The sequence below is a fragment of the Pseudophryne corroboree genome, chromosome 1 (genome assembly GCF_028390025.1).
Source record: "Pseudophryne corroboree isolate aPseCor3 chromosome 1, aPseCor3.hap2, whole genome shotgun sequence".
Taxonomy (NCBI): domain Eukaryota; kingdom Metazoa; phylum Chordata; class Amphibia; order Anura; family Myobatrachidae; genus Pseudophryne; species Pseudophryne corroboree.
The window spans coordinates 651,182,694-651,199,986 of NC_086444.1; positions in this window are offsets into that span (position 1 = coordinate 651,182,694).

Consider the following 17,293-nt stretch of genomic DNA (forward strand, 5'->3'; position numbering starts at 1 on the left):
TATTTGTAACAAGGAACAGAAATGGCAGCATTTTCACATCTCTACATATGTAATGTTTACTAGTACATGGGTGATACAGCATTTGCATAATTCTTTTGCTGTCTGTGGTTCTTAAGTAGGATTTATTGAGGTCGTTAATTAAGCCACAGCTGTGGTTACTAGAGTTAAACTGTATGCTCAATATGTTGCGTAAAATAGGATTGACTCCAATAAATGTATTCTTTAGTCAACAAAATGCCAGGCTTCCAACTATGAAGTTGAATGCTTTGTAATGAAATGTAAATTCATTACTTGGGTTTAGGACCAGCGGATAATGATCAGGACTGTGAATGCATCTTGCTAATCCCTTTGAAAGGTCATCAAAGCCTTTACATTTGTATCCTTGTAGTAGCAATAATACATTTTGCCCTTTTTTTTTTTATTCATCTTTTAAATTTTCTGTAGCACATTGCGCTAGAATGCTTTGGAATCTTTTTTTTTTTTTTTTTTTTTTTTTTTTTTTCTTTCTTTATTGCCGTAGCATTTAATATTGTTGTCTCATTGTTTTTTGTTTGTTTTATTTATAAATGGTCTTAAAACCACAGATTTGTTTACTCCTGTAGAATCTAGATAGTTGTATTTTAATATTGAATAAGGAGTACCTGGAGAGCAATTAAATAAGCACTGGGAGATCACAAAAGGGAAATAAAGCCACCCCCCCCCCCCCCACCCCATACTTGTAGTGCTTAATATCCTAATGTCAAAATGTGCATGTGTCCTTGGCAAAAAGCTTTCAAGTTGGCCAGAGGGAGGTTTTTTACAAGCCTAGTACTCCCTGTCTTTTGGTTAAGAAAATCTTGTCTGGAGCCCTTGTTTGTAAGTGGAAAGAAGGACACTGGGAGAAGATAAATTATTGTAGGGGAGAAACCATAACAAAGTTAGTGAATGGTGAGCAGTGCAAGCAGACTTGCTAGCATCATACGAAGTCATATGGCAATTTCTACATTAAACGCTGAATGTTTACATTTGCCTAAATATGCAAAGTTGAAAATAATTTCTTGGGTAAATACTAAGCGATATGTTGTCTGATGCGGCGGATCACACCGACACATTACTCATATTGGCTCATATCAGGCAGTGTGTATGCCCGATAGTAGGGTGCCCGCAGTCGTTGGCAACGTCAGGTTTGATGTGCTGCACATTAACCCTAACAATATCATTAGAGTCCTATAGTATGCTAATAAAGGACAGAACATTATCGTTCCCGTCCGTCATTAACATTGTTTCCTTTTTGTCCACTAGGGGGCACAAGATTCACTACACTGGGTATAGGGAGCGAGGCAGGCACCAAAGAGTTACTTTCTTCCCAGAATGCCCCATCCTCCCTATCCCCTATATCCCGCCCCCAACCTAAGGCCTGCCATTTTTACTTTGGTGCCGGGCAGGAGGCACCTTTATAGAAGAGGGCTGTATATCAGCCCTGATTTACTTCCTTTTCATTTATTTTTATTTCTCTAAAGTCCTAAGTGGATGCTGGGGACTCCGTAAGGACCATGGGGATTAGCGGCTCCGCAGGAGACTGGGCACAACTAAAGAAAGCTTTAGGACTACTTGTGTGCACTGGCTCCTCCCACTAAGACCCTCCTCCAGACCTCAGTTAGATTCTTGTGCCCGGCCGAGCTGGATGCACACTAGGGGCTCTCCTGAGCACCTAGAAAGAAAGTATATTTAGGTTTTTTATTTTCAGTGAGATCTGCTGGCAACAGACTCACTGCAGCGAGGGACTAAGGGGAGAAGAAGCGAACCTACCTAACAGGTGGTAGTTTGGGCTTCTTAGGCTACTGGACACCATTAGCTCCAGAGGGATCGACCGCAGGACCCGACCTTGGTGTTCGTTCCCGGAGCCGCGCCGCCGTCCCCCTTACAGAGCCAGAAGCACGAAGAAGGTCCGGAAAATCGGCGGCAGAAGACTTCGGTCTTCACCAAGGTAGCGCACAGCACTGCAGCTGTGCGCCATTGCTCCTCATGTACACCTCACACTTCGGTCACTGATGGGTGCAGGGCGCTGGGGGGGGGCGCCCTGAGGGCATTAAATAACACCTTGGCTGGCAAAATATACATCATATATAGTCCCAGAGGCTGTATAGATGTAAAATTACCCCTGCCAGTATCACAGAAAAAGCGGGAGAAAGTCCGCCGAAAAGGGGGCGGGGCTTCTCCCTCAGCACACTGGCGCCATTTTCTCTTCACAGTGCAGCTGGAAGACAGCTCCCCAGATTCTCCCCTGTAGTTTTCAGGCTCATAGGGTTAAAAAGAGAGGGGGGGCACTAAATTTAGGCGCAATATATGTATACAAGCAGCTATTTGGGGAAAAATCACTCAGTTATAGTGTTAATCCCTGCATTATATAGCGCTCTGGTGTGTGCTGGCATACTCTCTCTCGGTCTCCCCAAAGGACTTTGTGGGGTCCTGTCCTCAGTCAGAGCATTCCCTGTGTGTGTGCGGTGTGTCGGTACGGCTGTGTTGACATGTTGGATGAGGAAGGTTACGTGGAGGCGGAGCAGAGGCCGATAAATGGGATGTCGCCCCCTGTGGGGCCGACACCAGAGTGGATGGATAGGTGGAAGGTATTAACCGACAGTGTCCATTCCTTACATAAAAGGCTGGATGACGTAACAGCTGTGGGACAGCCGGCTTCTCAGCCCGCGTCTGCCCAGGTGTCTCAAAGGCCATCAGGGGCTCAAACAACGCCCGTTACCTCAGATGGCAGACACAGATGTCGACACGGAGTCTGACTCCAGTGTCGACGAGGTTGAGACATATACACAATCCACTAGGAACATCCGTTACATGATCTCGGCAATGAAAAAATGTGTTACGCATTTTCTGACATGAACCCAAGTACCACATAAAAGGGGTTTTATTTTTGGGGAGAAAAAACAGCCAGTGTTTTGTTCCCCCATCAGATGAATTAATGAAGTGTGTAAAGAAGCGTGGTTTCCCCCGATAAGAAACTGGTAATTTCTAAAAAGTTACTGATGGCGTACCCTTTCCCGCCAGAGGATAGGTCACGTTGGGAGATATCCCTTAGGGTGGATAAGGCGCTCACACGTTTGTCAAAAGGTGGCACTGCCATCTTAGGATACGGCCACCTTGAAGGAACCTGCTGATAAAAAGCAGGAGGCGATCCTGAAGTCTGTATTTACACACTCAGGTTATATACTGAAACCTGCAATTGCCTCAGCATAAATAGTGCTGCTGCAGCGTGGTCTGACACCCTGTCAGATAATATTAATACGCTAAGACAGGGATAATATTTTGCTAACATTGAGCATATTTAAGACGTTGTCTTATATATAAAGGATGCACAGAGGGATATTTGCCGGCTGGCATCCAGAATTAATGCAATGTCCATTCTGCCAGGAGGGTAGTAGAAACCCGGCAGTGGACAGGTGATACTGCATTTAAAAGGCACATGGAGATTCTGCCTTATAAGGGTGAGGAATTGTTTGGGGATGGTCTCTGGGACCTCGTATCCACAGCAACAGCTGGGAAGAAATTTTTTTTATCTCAGGTTTCCTCACAAAAGCCTAAAGAAAGCACCGTATTTTCAGGTACAGTCCTTTCGGCTTCAGAAAAGCAAGCGGGTCAAAGGCGCTTTATTTCTGCACAGAGACAAGGGAAGAAGGAAAAAGCTGCACCAGTCAGCCAGTTCCAGGATCAAATATCTTCCCTCGCTTTCTCTGAGTCCACCGCATAACGCTGGGGCTCCACAGGTGGACTGATATAGAAGGAAGAAAGACAACTACTTTTTGTGGGGCACTCTTAATGATAATCTAAAACTTAACTTTTATTGAAATTGGACTCGCATTGACATACTACATAAAACATTTACCGTATATAATTGAAATAGTTAATGGTAGGACTGGCTGAGCCTCCAAAAATGTCTCCCTATGACATCCTTCTCGCTATATCTATAATAATATCCTAATTAATCAATTAGTGCAAAATATTAAGTTGTACTGCTATAGATAGTTGTATGTGGGGAAACTATTTTATGGACTATTGCCAAAAACAAAATTTAAAACTATAAATCTAACCAATCATCCTACATGACATAGGTGATTTATATCATGAAGTTGATGATAATCCCCAAATATAACTGGTAATCAAAACTATTATCATGGTACACGTATGATTAGACCTATGCTATGATTGAATTTTATAATCAATAGATGGTATGCACATGATATGCAGGTAAGCTTAATAAGACAATTGTGAACAATTAATCATAAGGAGAAAAGAGCGGAGAAGGAAAAAGTAGGAAGGAAGACCGGGAGGAATTGGTGTCTAAATGCCTGGTTTCTGCTTTTGGAGATCTGCTAAAAAAGCATCGAATCTCCAATGAGAGAACCACCTGGAGCATATGCACCACTCCCAAGACCTGTATCTGCTGTTAACTTTTATTGCCCAATTAAGGGCAAAGTTAATGAGAGTGCAGGGGAGAGGTCCCTAACCAGTATATTGTACCTAAATTACTGACTAATTAGAAGCCCATTGATGAAATAATAACAAAAATTGTTTGAGATATCACCTTGTTGTCTAAGTTTCACAATAAAATATGTGGCCTTGTACTATATTAAATATATAGCATAGCTATTAAATTGGAATAATTTCTATGAAATACAGATTTCATATGCAGTAACAACCAGGATGTCTACTGTCCTCAATCATGTCTTTTGACATCAAATTAAGGATGAGAGAGTCCTTTAGGGTGTTTGTGCAATATGAAAAAAGTGTGCTTCTGCTGTCGGTATCTCAATAGATGAGTTAAGCCGATGAGAGAGCACTGAAATGAAAAGAAAGAAGATAAATAGATAAATGATATGATTAATAAATTAATGAATCAATTAATTATATTCTTGTGAGTGTATCCACAGCAAATCTTGTTGTATATAGAGTGGCCTAGTATCTAACGTTTCTGCAGTTAGGCGCATGCTGCTGGCAGCGGCTTTATATACTGACACGGACCTGGTGATCTAAAGTGAGCCGAACGTTGCTAACAGCGGCCCCACATGCTGCGGAGAGCTGCATTCCGCTAGCAGCGGCTATTGATGTATTGTCACCCGACAAGGACTTTATGACTGGAGGTGAGCCGCACGCTGCTACTAGTGGCTTCACCAATTGCCCTGCAGGTGACTGAAGGTGAGCCGCACGTTGCTAACAGCGGCATCACAAATTGCCCTGCAGGTGACTAAAGGTGAGCCGCACGCTGCTATTAGCGGCTCCACAAATTGCCCCGCAACACGGACCGTGCGATCAGAGATGAACTATACACTGCCAACAGCTTCTTTACACGCTGCTGGCTTTAATTGTGAACATTGAATCGCTGCTATTTGAACCTTTCGTGATTACATTGGAGCGAGGGTTATTGTGGTCACTCCTGCGGCTCCTATGGATGAAATCGGAATGGAGGGGTATAATACAGACATTTACACCCTATACATTGAGTGACAAAGAGCCTCCATAACCCCGCACAAAGGGGTTGGATGGGTGAAATAATCCGGGTAACATTAATGTGAGGAGATATATACCAATGAATTATTCAGGAGAATACACATCAGATAAGTAACGACCTTTACCTCATTTAAATATTTTACAGCATTAATGAGTACATGAATTTAGGTGTTATATTTCCCAATTGTGTAATAGATATGAACAATTAATTGATTAATTAATTTATTAATCATATCATTTATCTTCTTTCTTTTCATTTCAGTGCTCTCTCATCGGCTTAACTCATCTATTGAGATACCGACAGCAGAAGCACACTTTTTTCATATTGCACAAACACCCTAAAGGACTCTCTCATCCTTAATTTGATGTCAAAAGACATGATTGAGGACAGTAGACATCCTGGTTGTTACTGCATATGAAATCTGTATTTCATTGAAATTATTCCAATTTAATAGCTATGCTATATATTTAATATAGTACAAGGCCACATTTTATTGTGAAACTTAGACAACAAGGTGATATCTCAAACAATTTTTGTTATTTCTCTGACGTCCTAGTGGATGCTGGGAACTCCGTAAGGACCATGGGGAATAGCGGGCTCCGAAGGAGGCTGGGCACTCTAGAAAGATTTATGACTACCTGGTGTGCACTGGCTCCTCCCACTATGACCCTCCTCCAAGCCTCCGTTAGATTTTGTGCCCGGCCGAGGTTGGATGCACACTAGGGGCTCTACTGAGCCCTTAGAAAGAAAGTATAGATTTAGGTTTTTTTATTTTCAGTGAGACCTGCTGGCAACAGGCTCACTGCAGCGAGGGACTAAGGGGAGAAGAAGCGAACTCGCCTGCTTGCAGCTGGATTGGGCTTCTTAGGCTACTGGACACCATTAGCTCCAGAGGGATCGACCGCAGGCCCAGTCCTTGGTGTTCGGTCCCGGAGCCGCGCCGCCGTCCCCCTTACAGAGCCAGAAGCAAGAAGAGGTCCGGAAAATCGGCGGCAGAAGACATCAGGTTTCACCAAGGTAGCGCACAGCACTGCAGCTGTGCGCCATTGCTCCTCACACACACTTCACACTCCGGTCACCGAGGGTGCAGGGCGCTGGGGGGGGGCGCCCTGAGAAGCAATTATAACACCTTGGCTGGCAAAAATACCACAATTTCTCTGACGTCCTAAGTGGATGCTGGGGACTCCGTCAGGACCATGGGGATTAGCGGCTCCGCAGGAGACAGGGCACAAAAGTAAAAGCTTTAGGATCAGGTGGTGTGCACTGGCTCCTCCCCCTATGACCCTCCTCCAAGCCTCAGTTAGAGTTTTGTGCCCGGCCGAGAAGGGTGCAATCTAGGTGGCTCTCCTAAAGAGCTGCTTAGAGTAAAAGTTTGTTAGGTTTTTTATTTTCAGTGAGTCCTGCTGGCAACAGGCTCACTGCTACGAGGGACTTAGGGGAGAGAAGTGAACTCACCTGCGTGCAGGATGGATTGGCTTCTTAGGCTACTGGACACCATTAGCTCCAGAGGGAGTCGGAACACAGGTCTCACCCTGGGGTTCGTCCCGGAGCCGCGCCGCCGACCCCCCTTGCAGATGCCGAAAAGTGAAGGTCCAGAAACGGCGGCAGAAGACTCTTCAGTCTTCATAAGGTAGCGCACAGCACTGCAGCTGTGCGCCATTGTTGTCAGCACACTTCATAGCAGCGGTCACTGAGGGTACAGGGCGCTGGGGGGGGGCGCCCTGGGCAGCAATGATAGTACCTTATTCTGGCTAAAAATACATCACATATAGCCCCTGGGGGCTATATGGATGTATTTAACCCCTGCCAGGTCTCAGAAAAACGGGAGAAGAAGCCCGCCGAAAAGGGGGCGGGGCCTATTCTCCTCAGCACACAGCGCCATTTTCCCTCACAGAAATGCTGGTGGGAAGGCTCCCAGGCTCTCCCCTGCACTGCACTACAGAAACAGGGTTAAAACAGAGAGGGGGGGCACTTATTTGGCGATATGTGTATATATATATATATTAAAATGCTATAAGGGAAAAACACTTATATAAAGGTTGTCCCTGTATAATTATAGCGTTTTTGGTGTGTGCTGGCAAACTCTCCCTCTGTCTCCCCAAAGGGCTAGTGGGGTCCTGTCCTCTATCAGAGCATTCCCTGTGTGTGTGCTGTGTGTCGGTACGTGTGTGTCGACATGTATGAGGACGATGTTGGTGAGGAGGCGGAGCAATTGCCTGAAATGGTGATGTCACTCTCTAGGGAGTCGACACAGGAATGGATGGCTTATTTAAGGAATTATGTGATAATGTCAACACGCTGCAAGGTCGGTTGACGACATGAGACGGCCGGCAAACAAATTAGTACCTGTCCAGGCGTCTCAAACACCGTCAGGGGCTGTAAAACGCTCATTTACCTCAGTCGGTCGACACGGACACTGACTCCAGTGTCGACGGTGAAGAAACAAACGTATTTTCCTTTAGGGCCACACGTTACATGTTAAGGGCAATGAAGGAGGTGTTACATATTTCTGATACTACAAGTACCACAAGAAGGGTATTATGTGGGGTGTGAAAAAACTACCTGTAGTTTTTCCTGAATCCGATAAATTAAATGAAGTGTGTGATGATGCGTGGGTTTCCCCCGATAGAAAATTATTGGCGGTATACCCTTTCCCGCCAGAAGTTAGGGCGCGTTGGAAAACACCCTTTAGGGTGGATAAGGCGCTCACACGCTTATCAAAACAAGTGGCGGTACCGTCTCCAGATAGGGCCGCCCTCAAGGAGCCAGCTGAGAGGCTGGAAAATATCCTAAAAAGGTATATACACACATACTGGTGTTGTACTGCGACCAGCGATCGCCTCAGCCTGGATGTGCAGCGCTGGGGTGGCTTGGTCGGATTCCCTGACTGAAAATATTGATACCCTTGACAGGGACAGTATTTTATTGACTATAGAGCATTTAAAGGATGCATTTCTATATATGCGAGATGCACAGAGGGATATTTGCACTCTGGCATCAAGAGTAAGTGCGATGTCCATATCTGCCAGAAGATGTTTATGGACACGACAGTGGTCAGGTGATGCAGATTCCAAACGGCACATGGAAGTATTGCCGTATAAAGGGGAGGAGTTATTTGGGGTCGGTCCATCGGACCTGGTGGCCTCGGCAACAGCTGGAAAATCCACCTTTTTTACCCCAAATCACATCTCAGCAGAAAAAGACACCGTCTTTTCAGCCTCAGTCCTTTCGTCCCCATAAGGGCAAGCGGGCAAAAGGCCAGTCATATCTGCCCAGGGATAGAGGAAAGGGAAGAAGACTGCAGCAGGCAGCCCATTCCCAGGAACAGAAGCCCTCCACAGCTTCTGCCAAGTCCTCAGCATGACGCTGGGGCCGTACAAGCGGACTCAAGTGCGGTGGGGGGTCGTCTCAAGAGTTTCAGCGCGTAGTGGGCTCACTCGCAAGTGGACCCCTGGATCCTACAAGTAGTATCCCAGGGGTACAGACTGGAAATTCGAGACGTCTCCCCCTCGCAGGCTCCTGATGTCTGCTTTACCAACGTCTTCCTCCGACAGGGAGGCAGTATTGGAAACAATTCACAAGCTGTATTCCCAGCAGGTGATAATCAAAGTACCCCTCCTACAACAAGGAAAGGGGTATTATTCCACACTATATTGTGGTACTGAAGCCAGACGGCTCGGTGAGACCTATTCTAAATGGGAAATCTTTGAACGCTTACATACAAAGGTTCAAATCAAGATGGAGTCACTCAGAGCAGTGATAGCGAACCAGGAAGAAGGGGACTATATGGTGTCCCTGGACATCAAGGATGCTTACCTCCATGTCCCAAATTGCCCTTCTCACCAAGGGTACCTCAGGTTCGTGGTACGGAACTGTCACTATCAGTTTCAGACGCTGCCGTTTGGATTGTCCACGGCACCCCGGGTCTTTACCAAAGTAATGGCCGAAATGATGATTCTTCTTCAAAGAAAAGGCGTCTTAATTATCCCTTACTTGGACGATCTCCTGATAAGGGCAAGGTCCAGAGAACAGTTGGAAGTCGGAGTAGCACTATCTCAAGTAGTTCTACGACAGCACGGGTGGATTCTAAATATCCAAAATCGCAGCCGTTTCCGACGACACGTCTGCTGTTCCTAGGGATGGTTCTGGACACAGTCCAGAAAAAGGTGTTTCTCCCGGAGGAGAAAGCCAGGGAGTTATCCGAGCTAGTCAGGAACCTCCTAAAACCAGGAAAAGTGTCAGTGCATCATTGCACAAGAGTCCTGGGAAAAATGGTGGCTTATTACGAAGCGATTCCATTCGGCAGATTCCACGCAAGAACTTTTCAGTGGGATCTGCTGGACAAATGGTCCGGATCGCATTTTCAGATGCATCAGCGGATAACCCTATCTCCAAGGACAAGGGTGTCTCTCCTGTGGTGGTTACAGAGTGCTCATCTTCTAGAGGGCCGCAGATTCGGCATTCAGGATTGGATGCTGGTGACCACGGAGGCCAGCCTGAGAGGCTGGGGAGCAGTCACACAGGGAAAAAATTTCCAGGGAGTGTGATCAAGTCTGGAGATTTTTCTCCACATAAATATACTGGAGCTAAGGGCAATTTACAATGCTCTAAGCTTAGCAAGACCTCTGCTTCAAGGTCAGCCGGTATTGATCCAGTGGGACAACATCACTGCAGTCGCCCACGTAAACAGACAGGGCGGCACAAGAAGCAGGAGGGCAATGGCAGAAACTGCAAGGATTTTTCGCTGGGCGGAAAATCATGTGATAGCACTGTCAGCAGTGTTCATTCCGGGAGTGGACAACTGGGAAGCAGACTTCCTCAGCAGGCACAACCTCCACCCGGGAGAGTGGGGACTTCATCGGGAAGTCTTCCACATGATTGTGAACCGTTGGAAAAGACCAAAGGTGGACATGATGGCGTCCCGCCTGAACAAAAAACTGGACAAGTATTGCGCCAGGTCAAAAGACCCTCAGGCAATAGCTGTGGACGTTCTGGTAACACCGTGGGTGTACCAGTCGGTGTTTGTCTTCCCTCCTCTGCTTCTCATACCCAAGGTATTGAGAATTATAAGACGTAGAGGAGTAAGAACTATACTCGTGGCTCCGGATTGGCCAAGAAGGACTTGGTACCCGGAACTTCAAGAGATGCTCACAGAGGACTCATGGCCTCTGCCGCTAAGAAGGGACTTGCTTCAGCAAGTACCATGTCTGTTCCAAGACTTACCGCGGCTGCGTTTGACGGCATGGCGGTTGAACGCCGGATCCTAAGGGAAAAAGGCATTCCGGAAGAGGTCATTCCTACCCTGGTCAAAGCCAGGAAGGAGGTGACCGCACAACATTATCACCACATGTGGTGAAAATATGTTGCGTGGTGTGAGGCCAGGAAGGCCCCATGAAGAAATTTCAACTCTGTCGTTTCCTGCATTTCCTGTAAACAGGAGTGTCTATGGGCCTCAAATTGGGGTCCATTAAGGTTCAAATTTCGGCCCTGTCGATTTTCTTCCAGAAAGAATTGGCTTCAGTTCCTGAAGTCCAGAAGTTTGTCAAGGGAGTACTGCATATACAACCCCCTTTTGTGCCTCCAGTGGCACTGTGGGATCTCAACGTAGTTCTGGGATTCCTAAAATCACATTGGTTTAAACCGCTCAAATCTGTGGATTTGAAATATCTCACAGGGAAAGTGACCATGCGGTTGGCCCTGGCCTCGGCCAGGCGAGTGTCCGAATTGGCGGCGTTTGTCTCAAAAAAGCCCATATCTGATTGTCCATTCGGACAGGGCAGAGCTGCGGACTCATCCCCAGTTTCTCCCTAAGGTGGTGTCAGTGTTTCACCCGAACCAGCTTATTGTGGTACCTGCGGCTACTAGGGACTTGGAGGACTCCAAGTTGCTAGATGTTGTCAGGGCCCTGAAAATATAGTTTCCAGGACGGCTGGAGTCAGGAAGACTGACTTGCTGTTATCCTGTATGCACCCAACAAACTGGGTGCTCTTGCTTCTAAGCAGACGATTGCTAGTTGGATGTGTAGTACAATTCAGCTTGCACATTCTGTGGCAGGCCTGCCACAGCCAAAATATGTAAATGCCCATTCCACAAGGAAGGTGGGCTCATCTTGGGCGGCTGCCCGAGGGGTCTCGGCTTTACAACTTTGCCGAGCTGATACTTGGTCAGGGGCACACCCTGACTGAGGAGGACCTGGAGTTCTCTCATTCGGTGCTGCAGAGTCATCCGCACTCTCCCGCCCGTTTGGGAGCTTTGGTATAATCCCCATGATCCTGACGGAGTCCCCAGCATCCACTTAGGACGTCAGAGAAAATAAGAATTTACTTACCGATAATTATATTTCTCGTAGTCCGTAGTGGATGCTGGGCGCCCATCCCAAGTGCGGATTGTCTGCAATACTTGTACATAGTTATTGTTACAAAAATCGGGTTATTATTGTTGTGAGCCATCTTTTCAGAGGCTCCGCTGTTATCATGCTGTTAACTGGGTTCAGATCACAGGTTGTACAGTGTGATTGGTGTGGCTGGTATGAGTCTTACCCGGGATTCAAAATCCTTCCTTATTGTGTACGCTCGTCCGGGCACAGTATCCTAACTGAGGCTTGGAGGAGGGTCATAGGGGGAGGAGCCAGTGCACACCACCTGATCCTAAAGCTTTTACTTTTGTGCCCGGTCTCCTGCGGAGCCGCTAATCCCCATGGTCCTGACGGAGTCCCCAGCATCCACTACGGACTACGAGAAATAGAATTATCGGTAAGTAAATTCTTATTATATAGCCCCAGAGCTATCTCCTGCAGCACACTGGCGCAATTTCTCCTTCACAGATCCGCTGGAAGGAAGCTCCCTGGCTCTCCCCTGCAGTCTACACTACAGAAAAGGGTAAAAAAAGAGAGGGGGGGCACTAAATTTAGGCGCTGTATAAATTATATAGAAAAAGCAGCTATAGGGGACATAACTCAGTTAGTCCCTGCATTATATAGCGCTCTGTTGTGTGCTGGCATATTCTCACTCTGTCCCCCAAAGGGCTTTTGTGGGTCCTGTCCTCTGTTGGAGCATTCCTTGTGTGTGTGCGGTGTGTCGGTACGGCTGTGTCGACATGTTTGATGAGGATAATGATGTGGAGACAGCAGATGCCTTTAGAAGGGATGTCACCCCCTGCGGGGCAGACACCTGAGTGGTTGAGCTTATGGAAAGAAATGAGTGCACGTATAGACTCCTTACATAAGAAATTTGACGACATGCCAAATGTGGGACAGCCGACTTCTCAGCTCGTGCCTGTCCAGGCGTCGCACAGGTCATCAGGGGCTCTAAAACGCCCGCTACCTCAGACCGCAGACCCAGATGTCGACACTGATACTGACACCAGTGTCGATGACGATGAGTCTAACCTGATGCCCACTAAGGCCATTCACTGCATGATTGAGGCAATGAAAGAGGTGTTACACATTTCTGATATAAATACAGGTACCACTAAAAAGGGTATTATGTTTGGGGAGAAAAAACTACCCGTAGTTTTTCCCCCATCAGATGAATTAAATGAAGTGTGTGAAGAAGCGTGGGCTTTCCCTGATAAAAATTGGTAATTCCTAAGAAGGTACTAATGGCGTTCCCTTTCCCGCCAGAGGATAGGTCACGTTGGGAAACACCTCCTAGGGTGGATAAAGCGCTCACACGTTTGTCTAAAAAGGTGGCACTACCGTCTCCGGATACGGCCGCCCTCAAGGAACCTGCTGATAGAAAGCGGGAGGCGATCCTGAAGTCTGTATATACACACTCAGGCATTATACTTAGGCCAGCTATTGCGTCAGCTTGGATGTGCAGTGCTGCCGCTGCGTGGTCAGATAAACTGTCAGAAAATATTGACACATTAGACAGAGACACGATCCTGTTAACCATAGACCATATAAAAGACTCAGTCTTATATATGAGAGATGCACAGAGGGAAATCTGCCGACTGGCATCTAAAGTTAGTGCATTGTCCATTTCTGCTAGGAGAGGCTTATGGACTCGCCAGTGGACAGGAGATGCAGATTCTAAAAGGCACATGGAAGTGTTGCCATATAAGGGTGAGGAAATTTTTGGGGATGGTCTCTCGGACCTAGTTTCCACAGCAACGTCTGGGAAGTCAGCATTTTCACCCCATGTCCCCTCACAGCCTAAGAAGGCGCCGTTTTATCAGGTTCAGTCCTTTCGGACCCAGAAAAACAGGCGTGGAAAAGGCGGGTCTTTTCTATCCAGAGGCAGAGGTAGGGGAAAAAGGCTGCAACAAACAGCAGGATCCCAGGAGCAAAAGTCCTCCCCCGCTTCTTCTGCCAAGTCCGCCGCATGACGGTGGGGCTCCACAGGCGGAGCCTGGTACGGTGGGGGGCCGCCTCAAGAATTTCAGCGATCAGTGGGCTCGCTCACAGGTGGATCCCTGGATCCTTCAAATAGTATCTCAGGGGTACAAACTGGAATTCGAGGCGTCTCCGCCCCACCGGTTCCTAAAATCTGCCTTGCCGATTGCTCCCTCAGACAGGGAGGCGGTGCTAGCGGCAATTCACAAGCTGTATTCCCAGCAGGTGATAATCAAGGTACCCCTACTTCAACAAGGCCGGGGTTACTATTCCACACTATTTGTGGTACCGAAACCGGACGGTTCGGTGAGACCCATTTTAAATTTGAAATCCTTGAACACATACATAAAAAAATTCAAGTTCAAGATGGAATCGCTCAGGGCGGTTATTGCGAGCCTGGAAGAGGGGGATTACATGGTATCCCTGGACATCAAGGATGCTTACTTGCATGTCCCCATTTACCATCCTCACCAGGAGTACCTCAGATTTGTGGTACAGGATTGCCATTACCAATTCCAGACGCTGCCGTTTGGACTGTCCACGGCACCGAGGGTATTTACCAAGGTTATGGCGGAAATGATGATACTCCTTCGAAAAAAGGGAGTTTTAATTATCCCGTACTTGGACGATCTCCTAATAAAAGCGAGGTCCAAGGAACAGTTGTTGGTGGGAGTAGCACTATCTCAGGAGGTGCTGCACCAGCACGGCTGGATTCTGAATATCCCAAAGTCACAGCTGGTTCCGACGACACGGCTACTGTTCCTGAGTATGATTCTGGATACAGTCCAGAAAAAAGTTTCTCCCGGAGGAGAAAGCCAGGGAGTTGTCATCTCTAGTCAGAGACCTCCTGAAGCCAAAACAGGTATCAGTGCATCGCTGCACGCGGGTCCTGGGAAAGATGGTGGCTTCTTACGAAGCAATTCCCTTCGGCAGGTTCCATGCCAGAATCTTTCAGTGGGACCTGTTGGACCAGTGGTCCGGATCGCATCTTCAGATGCATCGCTTAATAACCCTGTCTCCAAGAACCAGGGTGTCTCTACTGTGGTGGCTGCAGAGTGCCCATCTTCTAGAGGGCCGCAGGTTCGGCATACAGGACTGGGTCCTGGTGACCACGGATGCCAGCCTTCGAGGCTGGGGGGCAGTCACACAGGGAAGAAACTTCCAAGGACTATGGTCGAGTCAGGAGACTTCACTTCACATAAATATTCTGGAACTAAGGGCCATCTACAATGCCCTAAGTCGAGCAAAATCCCTGCTCCTACACCAGCCGGTGCTGATCCAGTCAGACAACATCACGGCAGTCGCCCATGTAAATTGACAGGGCGGCACAAGAAGCAGGATGGCGATGGCAGAAGCCACAAGAATCCTCCGATGGGCGGAGAATCATGTACTAGCACTGTCAGCAGTGTTTATTCCGGGAGTGGACAACTGGGAAGCAGACTTCCTCAGCAGACACGACCTCCACCCGGGAGAGTGGGGACTTCATCCAGAAGTCTTCCTGATGCTGGTAAACCGTTGGGAAAAACCACAGGTGGACATGATGGCGTCCCGCCTCAACAAAAAGTTAAAAAGATATTGCGCCAGGTCAAGGGACCCTCAGGCGGTAGCTGTGGACGCTCTAGTGACACCGTGGGTGTACCAGTCGGTTTATGTGTTCCCTCCTCTGCCTCTCATACCAAAGGTATTGAGAATAATAAGAAAGCGAGGAGTAAACACAATTCTCGTGGTTCCGGATTGGCCAAGACTAGCGTGGTACCCGGAACTTCAAGAGATGCTCTCTGAGGACCCGTGGCCTCTACCGCTCAGACAGGACCTGCTACAGCAGGGGCCCTGTCTGTTCCAAGACTTACCGCGGCTGCGTTTGACGGCATGGCGGTTGAACACCGGATCCTAAAGGAAAAGGGTATTCCGGAAGAAGTCATTCCTACGCTTATTAAGGCCAGGAAAGATGTTACGGCAAAGCATTATCACCGCATATGGCGGAAATATGTTGCATGGTGCGAGGCCAAAAAGGCCCCAACAGAGGAATTTCAACTGGGTCGATTTCTGCATTTCCTGTAAGCAGGAGTGAATATGGGCCTAAAACTAGGCTCCATTAAAGTACAGATCTCGGCTCTGTCGATTTTTCTTTCAAAAAGAACTAGCTTCAGTACCTGAAGTTCAGACATTTGTGAAAGGAGTGCTGCATATTCAGCCCCCGTTTGTGCCTCCTGTGGCACCTTGGGATCTCAACGTGGTGTTGAGTTTCTTAAAATCGTATTGGTTTGAGCCACTAAAAACCGTGGATCTGAAATATCTCACGTGGAAAGTGGTCATGTTATTGGCCTTGGCTTCAGCCAGGCGAGTGTCAGAATTGGCGGCTTTATCATGTAAAAGCCCTTATCTGATTTTCCATATGGATAGGGCAGAATTGAGGACTCGTCCCCAATTTCTCCCTAAGGTGGTGTCAGCGTTTCACCTGAACCAGCCTATTGTGGTGCCTGCGGCTACTAGGGATTTGGAGGACTCCAAGTTGCTAGACGTTGTCAGGGCCTTGAAAATATGTTTCCAGGCCGGCTGGAGTCAGAAAATCTGACTCGCTGTTTATCCTGTATGCACCCAACAAGCTGGGTGCTCCTGCTTCTAAGCAGTCTATTGCTCGCTGGATTTGTAGTACAATTCAGCTTGCACATTCTGTGGCAGGCCTGCCACAGCCAAAATCTGTAAATGCCCATTCCACAAGGAAGGTGGGCTCATCTTGGGCGGCTGCCCGAGGGGTCTCGGCTTTACAACTTTGCCGAGCAGCTACTTGGTCAGGGGCAAACACGTTTGCAAAATTCTACAAATTTGATACCCTGGCTGAGGAGGACCTGGAGTTCTCTCATTCGGTGCTGCAGAGTCATCGCACTCTCCCGCCCGTTTGGGAGCTTTGGTATAATCCCCATGGTCCTTACGGAGTTCCCAGCATCCACTAGGACGTCAGAGAAAATAAGAATTTACTCACCGGTAATTCTATTTCTCGTAGTCCGTAGTGGATGCTGGGCGCCCATCCCAAGTGCGGATTGTCTGCAATACTTGTAAATAGTTATTGTTAACTAAAGGGTTATTGTTGAGCCATCTGTTGAGAGGCTCAGTTGTTTTCATACTGTCAAACTGGATATAGTATCACGAGTTGTACGGTGTGATTGGTGTGGCTGGTAAGAGTCTTACCCGGGATTCTAAATCCTTCCTTATTATGTCAGCTCGTCCGGGCACAGTGTCCTAACTGAGGCTTGGAGGAGGGTCATAGTGGGAGGAGCCAGTGCACACCAGGTAGTCATAAATCTTTCTAGAGTGCCCAGCCTCCTTCGGAGCCCGCTATTCCCCATGGTCCTTACGGAGTTCCCAGCATCCACTACGGACTACGAGAAATAGAATTACCGGTGAGTAAATTCTTATTTTCATCAATGGGCTTCTAATTAGTCAGTAATTTAGGTACAATA